The sequence below is a fragment of the Pan paniscus genome, chromosome 2, assembly GCF_029289425.2.
Source record: "Pan paniscus chromosome 2, NHGRI_mPanPan1-v2.0_pri, whole genome shotgun sequence".
Taxonomy (NCBI): domain Eukaryota; kingdom Metazoa; phylum Chordata; class Mammalia; order Primates; family Hominidae; genus Pan; species Pan paniscus.
The window spans coordinates 160,927,895-160,940,468 of record NC_085926.1 but is presented as its reverse complement, the minus strand read 5'-3'; positions in this window follow the sequence as shown (position 1 = coordinate 160,940,468).

Sequence of the window (12,574 nt, the reverse complement as noted above, 5' to 3'; positions counted from 1 at the left end):
TGTTGAAAGTATAAACAGGAATTAAGATAATTTCTGTAATATTTGTGTAATAGAAAAGTCTTTTGAGTTTAGAGTCAGTCTTGTGGTTACTTTTCCTTACAAAAATCTTGGCATCATGAGATCATCCCTGCTATAAAAATTATGTACATAAATCTGAGCAAAAATCAGAGCAACAAAAGCAGGACCATTCTACAGAAGTAAGGGTTTGCTTGAGATTTTACTGATAAGCAAGAAAACAAAGGGCTCCTTTTTTAGAACTTTGAACTAGGAAATCAGAAAGTTAAACCTTGTCCATATTTGACTGTTTTTATAGGTTTAACTTTTCATTTCTTAGTTTCTAGTACTCTACTATATATACTGGGTTACAGTCTAATTAATATTGAACAATATAGAAAATTAATATTAACTAAACTGACACAAGAAAACAATCTCCCCAGAAGAAACCCTTCCTGTTTAGTATATGCTTAAGTTCAACAAACTATAGAGCAAACTATATTTGCTTAGTATTCTATAGTGCAGGTTTTGGCATCTTCCCATAAAAGGTGTTTGAATAAATTCTCAAGGTAAATAATTTCTCTAAGTAGTTTTAAAGATTAATATATCAACAGAGAATACTCCCCAACTGCCAATTTCAACTAAGATATGGTGAAAAGTAAGAACCAACTCAGTAAGAATCAGCTCTCATACAATTATGACTTAGAAAAGGCTGTCTTACCTCTTTCAGACATATTTCATGTTGCCAGACAAATGGATGACTTAGAGTTCATATTCTACCTTTTTATTTGCATTACCCATCGAGGTTAAACATTTGATGTCCATATGAACTACATTTTCAGGGGTTCCCTGTATATTTTACAGATTATAGCAAGATGTGTGCTCCCATTTCATAAAACCTGGCAAGATTCTACAAAATAAAGTTAAGTAACCCAACTTCATCCAGACTACAAGAATAAGCTTTTCATCTCCAAAGTCTTCTGGTATAAGGAAGTTAAAATTAAACCTAAGGTATTTTACTCACACACTTTGCAATTCCAGAGTATAATGAGACATTTCCTTGTTAGAATATATCTCAGTCTGCTTTTTAAAAGTTTGGCAGTTTAAATAGTAAGTATTGCCTGCCATGTTTTCTCTGTTTGATTTAAAAAAAATAAAACAAAATAAGACAAAAAAACTTGGCATCCAGTGATAACATATGTTTGTATACACAGGACTAGAATGTGTGTTTGTATGTTGTATTCCTAAGTAGGCAAAACCAAGGGGTAAGGAAGAACAGATATAGAAGAAAAAAGTGGAAGGGAAGAAATATTTACACTTAGTATGGTAGATAGACAGATAGAAAGATATATAGATAAAATTTTGCCACAAAAAGATAAAAAGGAACGGGAAATGAGGAAAGATTTGTGGTGACAAATTTTTCACTCTCTCCTATCTCTTTCAAACTTGACCCTCTCCTCAACTCTATGCCTGGGTCCTAAATCTCAAGCAACCCACAGCCTTGCTTCTGAGGGAGGTTTCAAATTTCACAGTTGTTATGGGCTGAATTGTGTCTTCCCAAAATTTGTATGTTGAAGCCCTAATCCCCAGTACCTCAGATTGAGATTGTATTTGTATATAAATTCTTTAACGAGGACATAAAGTTAAAATGAAGCTATTAGGTTGGACCTTGAACCAATCTGACTGGTGTCTTTATATGAAGAGGACATTTAGACACATGAAGAGACACCAGGATGCATATGCACAGAGAAAAGACCATGTGAGACAAAGAGAGAAGGACTCATCTGCAATGCAAAGCTAGAGGCTTCAGAAGATACCAAGACTGTCCAACCTATCAACGTCTTGATCTTGGACATCTCACCTCAACAACTGGGAGATAGTAAATTTCTATGTTTAAGCCATCCTGTGTGTGGTATTTTGTTAGGAAAGCCTGAGCTGACTAAATACAACTGCTGACCTGGGAACAATTACCTGATCATATTTTGATATATAATCCCAAATTATTTAAAATACTGGAATAAAGGAGAGGAATGGTTCTAATTGTCAATCATGTGCCATACCACTCCAAAACTCATTGATTTACAAAGATAAATATAAAATTCTTACTACTTTTATTTTCTTTATTTGGAATTGTTTGGTAAAAATGTAGGTCCCTGGATGACTTTCTTTCCTTTCTCCCTCAATCAAAATGGCTATACATTTAGTTAAATTTTCTTTCTAAAATGCATCCTTTATAGTAAGTTTTGATGTATTTTTACAGTGTTTAAATTTTTATATGGCATGATGTATCAGTCCGTTCTCACGCTGCTAATAAAGACATTCCTCAGACTGCGTAATTTATAAAGAAAAGAGGTTTAATTGACTCACAGTTCAACATGGCTGAGGAGGCCTCACAATCACAACAGAAAGCGAAAGAGGAGCAAAGGCATGTCTTACATGCCTGTAGGCAAGAGGGCATGTGCAGGGGAACTGCCCTTTATAAAACCAACAGATCTTGTGAGGCTTATTCACTATCACAAGAACAGCATGAACAAGATTTAATTATCTCCCACCAGGTCCCTCCCAGGACATGTGGGGATTATGGGAACTATAATTCAAGATGAGATTTGGATGAGGAAACAGCCAAACCATATCACATGCATTCTTGTTGATTAGAAGAATGTCTATATTGCCCATAAATCATAGAGAATGAGGTAAAATTATTTTGAGTACTTTATAATTTCTGAGATGCTTTTTTCATATACATGTATATATAAAAATATATGGCACAGAGTGCAACATCCATCTATTTTATTTTCCCAAACAATTTAAAATTGCACACCAGAGTTGGCCTTTCTAAACCATTTGGTAGTAAACTACTCAGAGCTCAGAAATTCAAGGAAAACTTATTTTGTATTGAGGCTGCAGAAGCCTTTCCCTTAATTATATTATATTTGAAATATCTGCACTTCATTATTAATATCTTATTTATGCTAGTTTATTCATTATGCTATAGGGTCCAGTCTGACCATTTGTATCAGATGGTTTTATGGACATTTTTACTTTCTCTTTGAAATTCTTAATTAAAATTTTTGAAAAAGATTAATGGTTGGGTTTACTGTAGTTTATTCTTCCAAATATTAAAAATTTCAATATCTACAATAATAGCTGTTTAAATAATAGAAAATCTTAATATCTATAAAAATAGCTATTTAAGTAAAGCAATTTAAATAATAGATTGTTATTTATTCCATCATATTCAATGACTAAACAAGTCCATAAATACCCATGTTTTAAAAATTATTCAGAGTACATGTAATTATCATTAAATATTGGAGAATATTATGGGTTTAATCTGGGGAAAAATTGATGTGTTTATATGTTAATGACCTAACTATTTGGTCCTTAAACAAAACCAAGATATATTGATATTTTTGTTTTTACGTAAATTTGAAATTTGAACATTTTGATAATCTTTTAAAAGTATACTTTTCCTAATATATAAAAGTCATGCTGATATGCTAGAATCATATAGTAAGAAATATTTACTCAGTAACAATTATATGTCTATAATATATTGAAAGCCAGAATATTCCCCATTTCACCAGAATATTCCCCATAATTTGATCGAATATGACCAATACATTTTGTTAATGAATCCCCAACCCTATGTCCAACACCTCTATCCCTTTGCACATCCTGCTGTGGAGGCAGGGCAGCAGGTGACCATGCAGCTTAAGGTCTCATCATGAAATTGATATTGTGTCAAGCATCTAGCCATAAATTTCTGCATGTGCCATAGCAAAATATTAGTAAAGAAAAATGATAAATAAGCTATTAAGCAGAGGTAGATCTGGAAGGTATAAGTAAGTTGCATAAGCAGGGGGCTCAGACCACATCAATACCAACTCCTGTTGCATTGCCCTCCCTGCCTAAATCCATGTTTATGTACTGCTAGGGTACTCTTCTTGAACAGTTGATTGAGGGAAAAGAAAATCTTCAGCCTGATTTATATGTGGTTATGTCTGACATGCTGATACCATCTGAAAGTGGACAAATACAACACTACACACTTTCATAGGTTACCTTGAAGGACAGTGGTGAAAGAACATCCTTCTAGTAAGCAGAACTTTGAATGGTACTTTTGGAGGCCTATTATGTATGAAGTGATAGGTGACATTTCAATTTCTACTATAATTTATAGATATGTGATAGGTGACCAGAAACACCTATTTGCATTGATTTAGGGGAAGTACTATGGTTTGTTTGGATGAAACAGGATTGGAAGATTAGTAATAAGTGAAAAAAAGTATTATAATGAAATTTCCAGAAGAAGCCTACACTGTGAAGAGGTTTGTGTCCCATATGTTTGGAGACACATAGTATCCATAACAGAGAAGGCTTTTAATAATGAGGTGAACAAAATGCCATGTTCTGTGGATGTCATAAGTCTTTTCTTGGTCATTCCTGTGCTTGGTCAATGGATGCATAAATATACTGGCCATGGTGGAAGACAAGAAGGCTACACATTACCTCAACAACAAAGAGATTCAATTACCTAATTGAAAGGTAGAATTGTTTGCTGAAGACTCAGTTACAGTACCAAGTGGAAGATAACTACCTGAAAAAACTAGGATATTGTCTTGCAGTTGCTATATATATATTGAATTAGCATCATTAAAGTTGTGCCCCCTTATTTGTGGTTTTGCTTTCTGCAATTTCAGTTATCCACGATCAAACATTGTCTGAAAATATTACAGTATTTTCAGAGAGACAGAGTCTACATTCACATAACATTCATGACCATATATCATTATACTTTTTCTATTTTATTACTATTTATTATTTATCATTGTTGCTAATTTTTTACTGTGTTAATTTTAACTTTATCATAAGTATGTAGGTATAGGAAAAATGGCATATATAGGGTTTGGTACAGTCCACGGTTTCAGTCATCCACTGGGCGTCTTAGAATTCATTCCCTACTGATAAGCAGGGACTACTATGATCGGTGCGTTCTCCCCCATATCCAGGATATGTGGATCTAGAACTCAAAGAGTAGAATTCTGCTACTATCTAATAGTAGAGGAAGTGGTTCCTCTCACTAGTAGATACTTGCAGAATTTTTGCTTTTCTTCATTCCTATGCCACCGAACCAACAAGCAGAAAAAGGAGGGGCTCTAAGGGATAGAATGACCAAGTTACGAAGGGGAAATTCAGTTGCTACTAGACAATGAGGGCAAGAGGACTGTGTCTCGCACCAAGGAGAGTTTTTGCAGTGTCTCTTAATACTTCCTTGCCAGATACATACTTCAGTTTATGATTTTGAAATGGTCTATGAAAAATAATATTTTTGAGCATAATATTGTACACTAATATTTTCCATTTTATTTTGACAATCCTAAGGAGAGAAAGCATGTTTTGCAAGTTTTACAAGTCACCATTATATATAAATACATATATTCATATATATTAATATATAATACTATATATTATAATTATATGGTATACATTTTATAGATTACATGTGCTATATAATTACATGGAATATATAAATATAATAATGTATGGTTAAAGATTTATTGGGATTTGATGTTTTTACAACTTATTTTATACTTTAAAAGAAGCCCAGAATTTCTACACTTCCTCTAAAGAAAAAAATGTGTAAACATCACCTTAATAGATGTGTAGAACTTCTGCCCAAACCTTTACTTACATAAAATAACATATTATTTTAAAACATACTACTCCCTTGGCGCTGATAAAGAGAACAAACATGTAACTCCTTTCATTGTTAAATTCAGCACAGCCAACTTAAGAGGTTTACAATCCTCAGGGTTGTAGTAATAAATGCCTTTCAAAGTTACTGTCAACTTTCTTTTATCTCCCTGTTGAAACTGTGATAGTAGATATAGCTCTGTATCCTGTAGGAATTTCATGTTTTTATCACAAGATTGTTATATTTTCTTATATAAAATTGAAAAGCTCAAGGAAATTCAAGGTTTCAATAAGATAAAAATATTTTTAACAATGTCCTTTCAATTTACACTATAATTTATAGACAGGTAAGTTCACGCTTCCAGAACCCAATTTAAGAAATATACTTTCCTACACATGGATCCTCCATCTAATATCTGCGTTTCATGATGCTATGGATTTATAAGATTGATATGCTATACATTTTAATAAATGTGCTATGCTTTATAAAATAATATTTTACTCTCTTGATTTGCCACTCCACATTATATTATAATAAGTCCTAGCATATAATAGTTACGTTATAGGTTTTAATTTAAAATAAAATAAATAATTAGCTTTGTAAAATATAACATGAAGCATGTAGCAAATCTTTAAGTAATACAGTATCTTGGTGAGTTTAAACATGTGCTTTTGTACCAATTATGGTCTATTGTCATGCAGGTTATCCTCACATCCCCCAAATGTATTCAAGTGATGGAAATACAAAATACATTTTCTGAAATCCATTCCCAGTGTATCTCTTCTTTAGATTCCTCTACTAAGAGGTATTTGGGTGGGATTCGGAAGACGCTGGCTGCAAAATTAACCCAGGATTCTTACATCTTTCTTAGATTTCATGATCCATTTTTATTATCTGGTCTCAAATATGTAGATCACCCTGGGTTCATCTGCAACCTCCTGAAGTTTCCTTATTTGGGGGTAACAACCTCACTTGACATCTGTTTCTCCTGTACTTCCAACAATTTGTAAGTACTTATTTCTCTATATTTCTGCTGAAAATATCTGAACTTTTGTTTTTGTTGTTTTCCTTATTGAACTTTGATAACTATATATTCAATTTATAATTTTAGGTATACTTCATGCACAAATGAATTATTTGTGGTGAAATACTGAAGTCAGCCTAAATTACTTTTAATAAAGATTTATTTATTTATTTATTTATTTATTTTCTGAGTACTTGTTTTTGAACCATTACAAACACATCATTTGGTATTCATAAAATATTATCATTTTTAATAATGTGTTGCCCTTGTATTTGTTTTATATCCTGGATTTCCCATCTGAATAATAATTATGTAGTAAAATGATAACTCAATTACAATATTTAAAATATAGTTAATGTATTACTCCAACAATCCTATACAAAACTGTTTATTTTATAATAAACACTATCACTGAATCTTCAACACATTATACAGAATTATATCTGTATGCCAATATTGTTAGTTTTTTAAAAATTTTCTCTCAGAAATGCTACCTTAATTCATATTTATGTAGAAATGGCTTTATATTTTATTCAACTTGTTGAATTTTAATATCTGATTGATCCATTGATATTATCAGTGATGTTTAAAAAATTAAGTTATTAATTATTTTTCAGGAAGAACAACCCACTAATTGACAATCAATTTGAAAGATTTTTAGAAGTTTTCTATTCCTTTGAATTACGTCGTCAGTAAAGCCTCATTGGAAATTTTATATTCTTTTCATTCTCTCAAATATGTAAAAATCACAAAACCATAGTTTAATGTTAAACAAGTATGTATCGTTGCTACACAGAAAAGATAGTAGCCTGTCAAACTAGTCACAAACTGTGAAAATGACTAGTTGGAAGAACTATTTTAATTGGATAGAAATCTGATTCTCATAGTTGTTTTACATTTAACAGCTACAGACACATGGTTAAATTATCATGGCCTGCCTTGTAGCCAAATAAGGACATTTCACTGAGTTTTGGCAAAGAAGAGTTGAAGAGTTCTAAAACAAAATGAAACTGCTGATGCTTAATTAATGGGACAAACAAGACAATTTTAAAAATAAAGGTTTTGTTGCCCCCATTTCTACCATCTACCTTGACTTTGACATTAGAAGACGAAACTCATTAGAAGATATATATATGAGCAGAAACAAGTAAATAACACTCTAAGGTGTGTAGAGCAAAAGTAATAATAATGCTAATAATAAACCTATATTTACTGCTATTTGAGTACTAGATGCTGTAAATATTCTTAAGAACCACAAATGCCAACAAAAGTAAAAAATGACAAATGGGATCCAATTAAACCAAAAAGCTTCTGCACAGCAAATAAAATTATCAACAGAATAAACAGACAACATGTAGAATGGGAGAAAAATTTTGCAAACTGTACAACTGGCAAAGGTCTAATATACAGCATCTATAAAGAACATAAACAAATTTACAAGAAAATAACAACTTTTGAAAAATGGGCAAAGGACATGAAAAGACACTTCTGAAAAGAAGACATATGTGTGGCTGATAAACATATGGAAAAAGCTCAATATCACTGATCATTACAGAAATGCAAATCAAAACCACAATGAGATACCAATTCACACCAGTTAGAATGATTAATATTAAAAAGTCAAAAAATAACAGATGTTGGTGAGGTTGTAGAGAAAAAGGAACACCCTTACACTGTTGATGAGAGTGTAAACTAGTTTAACCATTGTGGAAGACAGTGTGGTGATTTCTCAAAGACCTAAAGAAAGAATTACCATTTGACCCACCAATCCCATTACTGGCTATAGATGCCAAGGCATATAAATCATTCTATTATAAAGACACATGCACACATATGCTGATTGCAGCACTATCCACGATAACAAATATTATACATGGAATCAACCTAAATGACGATCAATAATAGACTGAATAAAGAAAATGTGGTACATCTACACCATGGAATACTGTGCAGCCATAAAAAAGAATAAGTTCATGTCCTCTGTAGGGAAATAGATGATGCTGGAGGCCATTATCCTTAGTAGTTTAATGCAGTAACAGAAAACCAAATACTGTGTGTTCTCACTTATAAATGGGAGCTAAATTGTGAGAACACGTGGACACATAAAGGAGAACATTTCATACTGGGGCCTACTGAAGGTGGGAGATGATCAGGAAAGATAACTAGTGGATACAAGGCTTAATACCTGGCTGATAAAATAATCTGTACAACAAACACCCATAACTCACGTTAGACCTATGTAACAAATCTGCACGTCCTGCACATGTACCCCTGAACTTAAAATAAAAGTAAAAAAAAAGAACCATAAATACATTTAAACCAATGTTGGTATGTTTCCCTGATATTTGAAGTTGAAGCAATTCCTTATCTAAACAGACGTTAATTTTGTATTACCTTTGAATGTATTTTAATTGGATAACATTCTATGGAAAGACTCCATCAATTACAATTACACGTGGCATTACCAAAATATAGTCTTTATAGTTATTATATTTTATAATCCTTTGACTTACTATATAATTAGACACAGTGTTGTCAAAGTGACAGTTCTGAAAAATATGTTGACAGTAATTATTTTCAGATCTGTGACCATTTACATAATTAGTTCTTGTGCAAGCAAAGATAGCAAGTCAACAGTGGATTCCTTGCTTCATAAAATAAATTACATCTAAAAATTCATGATAATATGATGGCAGATAAGTCTTAAAATGATCTTGTAATCTCCAAATTTATGTAACTTTTTCCTTACTACGATAGAAATTTATTTCTAGATTAAGATAAATGAGTGAGTGTATGCTTTGATAAATGACTGTCTACCAAGTGTAAGGAATAAATTCTAAAAGTAAGTAACAAAATGTATAACTGCGCTCAAATACAAGCCAATTTATATTTCTATTTTATTGGAAATTGATTCCAGATAAAGCCATGGGTCTGCTCTTCTCCAGAGCTGAAACTTTCAGCTGGAGGTGTGCCTCTGTGGAGCTCTGCACATGGTTAACTGATGTTTCAATCCAGGGACTCATACTCTCCCTGCCAACTTATTCTCATGGCACTAATTAAAGCTCTGAAAAACTCTTGCCAAATAACGAAATCTCTACAGACTGTAGAAAACAGAATAAGAAAGATGAAAGACCAGGTCTTACCTTATAAACAGAAGCTGGGTCCAGCTGTCAATTATTGCTGTGGCTGGCTCTGTAACATCCCATGCATCACCACATCAGCACAAAGAAGTAACTTCTAACTCCTCTAAGAGAAAGAAGGATGGGGGGAGACAGAGAGAGAGAGGCTGTCATATAAGTTGAAAGTTTAAACTAATATCCTAAAGCATACTAAGAAATGATGAGTGAAGTAGTATAGCCCAATACATTTTTAAAACTACCTCCTTATAACAATGATTTGGTTGAATAATCTTCTGAAAATTTTATCATATGTATGTATAGGACATTCAAAGAAATGCAAAATTGTAAAACAAAACAGAAATGTTAATGAGAAAAGATGAAGAAGAGTATTGGCAAGAAACTTAAAATTAAAAGTTAGTTATCAGAAGTTAAAATCTTATAAGTAAACTGCACAAACTCTAATAAGCACATTTAAAATAAAATTAGAATATTATACATTTCTAGTAAGAAATGCAACTCAAATAGAGTATAGAGAGAGAAATGAGAAACTACACGTAGATATACACTAAGAAAATTAAATCTAAAAATTTTAATGCCATAGACTGGATTAAAATTTTTGGATATTATGTGTTTATATAATCTTATAAACATTATGTTATTCTTCATGTATTATTTTTTAATATTAAATTTCTGTCACATTGTGCATTTTAATAAGTGAAATAAACATTCTATATTTTAATTATATAAAATTTATTTTTGACCATTTCATATTAAATACTTTAGTTTTAAAAAGTATTTAAATTATTTTGTTTTTCTGATCATAACAGGAATGGGCAAAAGAACTTCTACAAATAATATTGGGTATTAATTTAATTTTTACAATACATTTATTAGAATTGAGTTGAAAACCACAATTAAACAATGATTTTTTTTTACTTAGAATAAATGCTTAAAATTGGGTCAAAATTCATAAATAAATTTAGTAAATATCTTCATTAAAAGTCTGCTGTTGTGAGAATTACATAAAATAATACATCTAATAATTTAGGATTTTGCCTCACTTATAATAAATGATTATTTTCAACTAAAATTATCACTGACAAGAATATATTTCCATACTAATTAGGCATGTTGGAAAATACCTCTTATTTTAAAAAATATTTTCTGAATATATATTATCACATATAGGACAGCAAAAAGCTTATGTAAAAATGAAAGGTTATTCCTAAACTGAAATATTTAAAAATTAATACTTCCTCTTCAGTGTCTCTCATATTTTCTCAATCAGCCTGTAGTCTTCCCATTACTAGCTAAAAACCTTTTCTCTCTTTTCAAACATGAGGTGAATTACACTAAAAATTAGAAGTACAAGTCAGATGAAGTTATGTGAAAAATCTAGAGTTCACTTGGATTGTGTTCTAATCTCCACTAACAGTTCAGTAATCTTAAAATGTGTGTGTAAAAAATGCATGAAGATATTTAAAGCTACTTATTTTTATTAACATAATAACAATGAACGAAACTAAACAAAGTGCCCAACTTGTGGGAGATCACAAAATTTCATGGATAAGTGAAGAGTTTGTTAATACACAAAGATTGAATTCAAAAAGCATATTCCACATGATGTGCCCATTTTAAAATTATGACATCATTAATAAAGTAACTTTAAATGGTGATTGACACCTTTAATCATAGTAACCAATAGAAATCTGGTTATTACATAAGTTAAAATATTTGGTTCTCACCAAGATGGTGTAGCCTTATTCCTTAAAGGCCATCCCTCTTACGATTAACAAACTCTTGACCTAATAAAACAAACAAGCATAGGAAGGCTTGGAAAGGTAGACAGAAGAAAGTGGACTACCTAGGGCTATTGGGACTTGAAGAACACTATGACTGTTTTCTGAATTTCTTTATTGCCTCCTATACATAGTAGACAGGGCTCTGTAGTCAGCTCCAACTCAGAACTCATACATCAACTGTATGTCAATTAATTTTTCCTTTATTTCCCTTTCACAATTCACAAGCAGTGTACTTTCTAAGAAGCTGACTTTATTTCCAGTTTACACCAGGGTCCCTCTCTGAGAAGTTCCATACAATGTTTCTTTTGTTATGGGATAAATGTTTGTATCTTCACAAAATTTATATGTTGAACCCCTTATCCTCGATATAATGGTATTTGGAGGTAAGGTTTTCTAGCAGTAATTAGGTTTGGACGCGACTTTGAGTGTAGGACCTCCCTGATAGGGTGAATATCCTTACCCAAAGAGAAAGAGAGGGCAGCACTCTCTCTTTGCCATACCATTCTATGGGTGTTTTTTTGCAGGCTGGGCTAATTTATGCACTCTTAATATTTAGCCCTGATACCTAGTAGAAGCCCCCTTTTCACAGATAAAGAAGGAAGTAGATATCTACTCTAAATGAATTGCACATTCACACTTTTAGAAAGTGGTGAAGCTAAGTTTCAAACCCAGATTTATTTTATTTATCAAACTTTTGTCTTAATTTACCATCTAGAAACCTTTCAAATCTTGTAATGTATAAACATGGGTTCTGCCGTTATCAATCATTCTCATTATAGAGCAAATGTTACACTTTATTAAAAAAAAACTTTCATTTCAAAGGAATGATGAGGTATTCTCTTTAGATACTGAAATCAGGACCCACTGGATATCAGAAGGATGTCAGTCTAAAGGTCTTTTCATCAAAACTACTTTCATATCAATGTCAAGGTTCTAC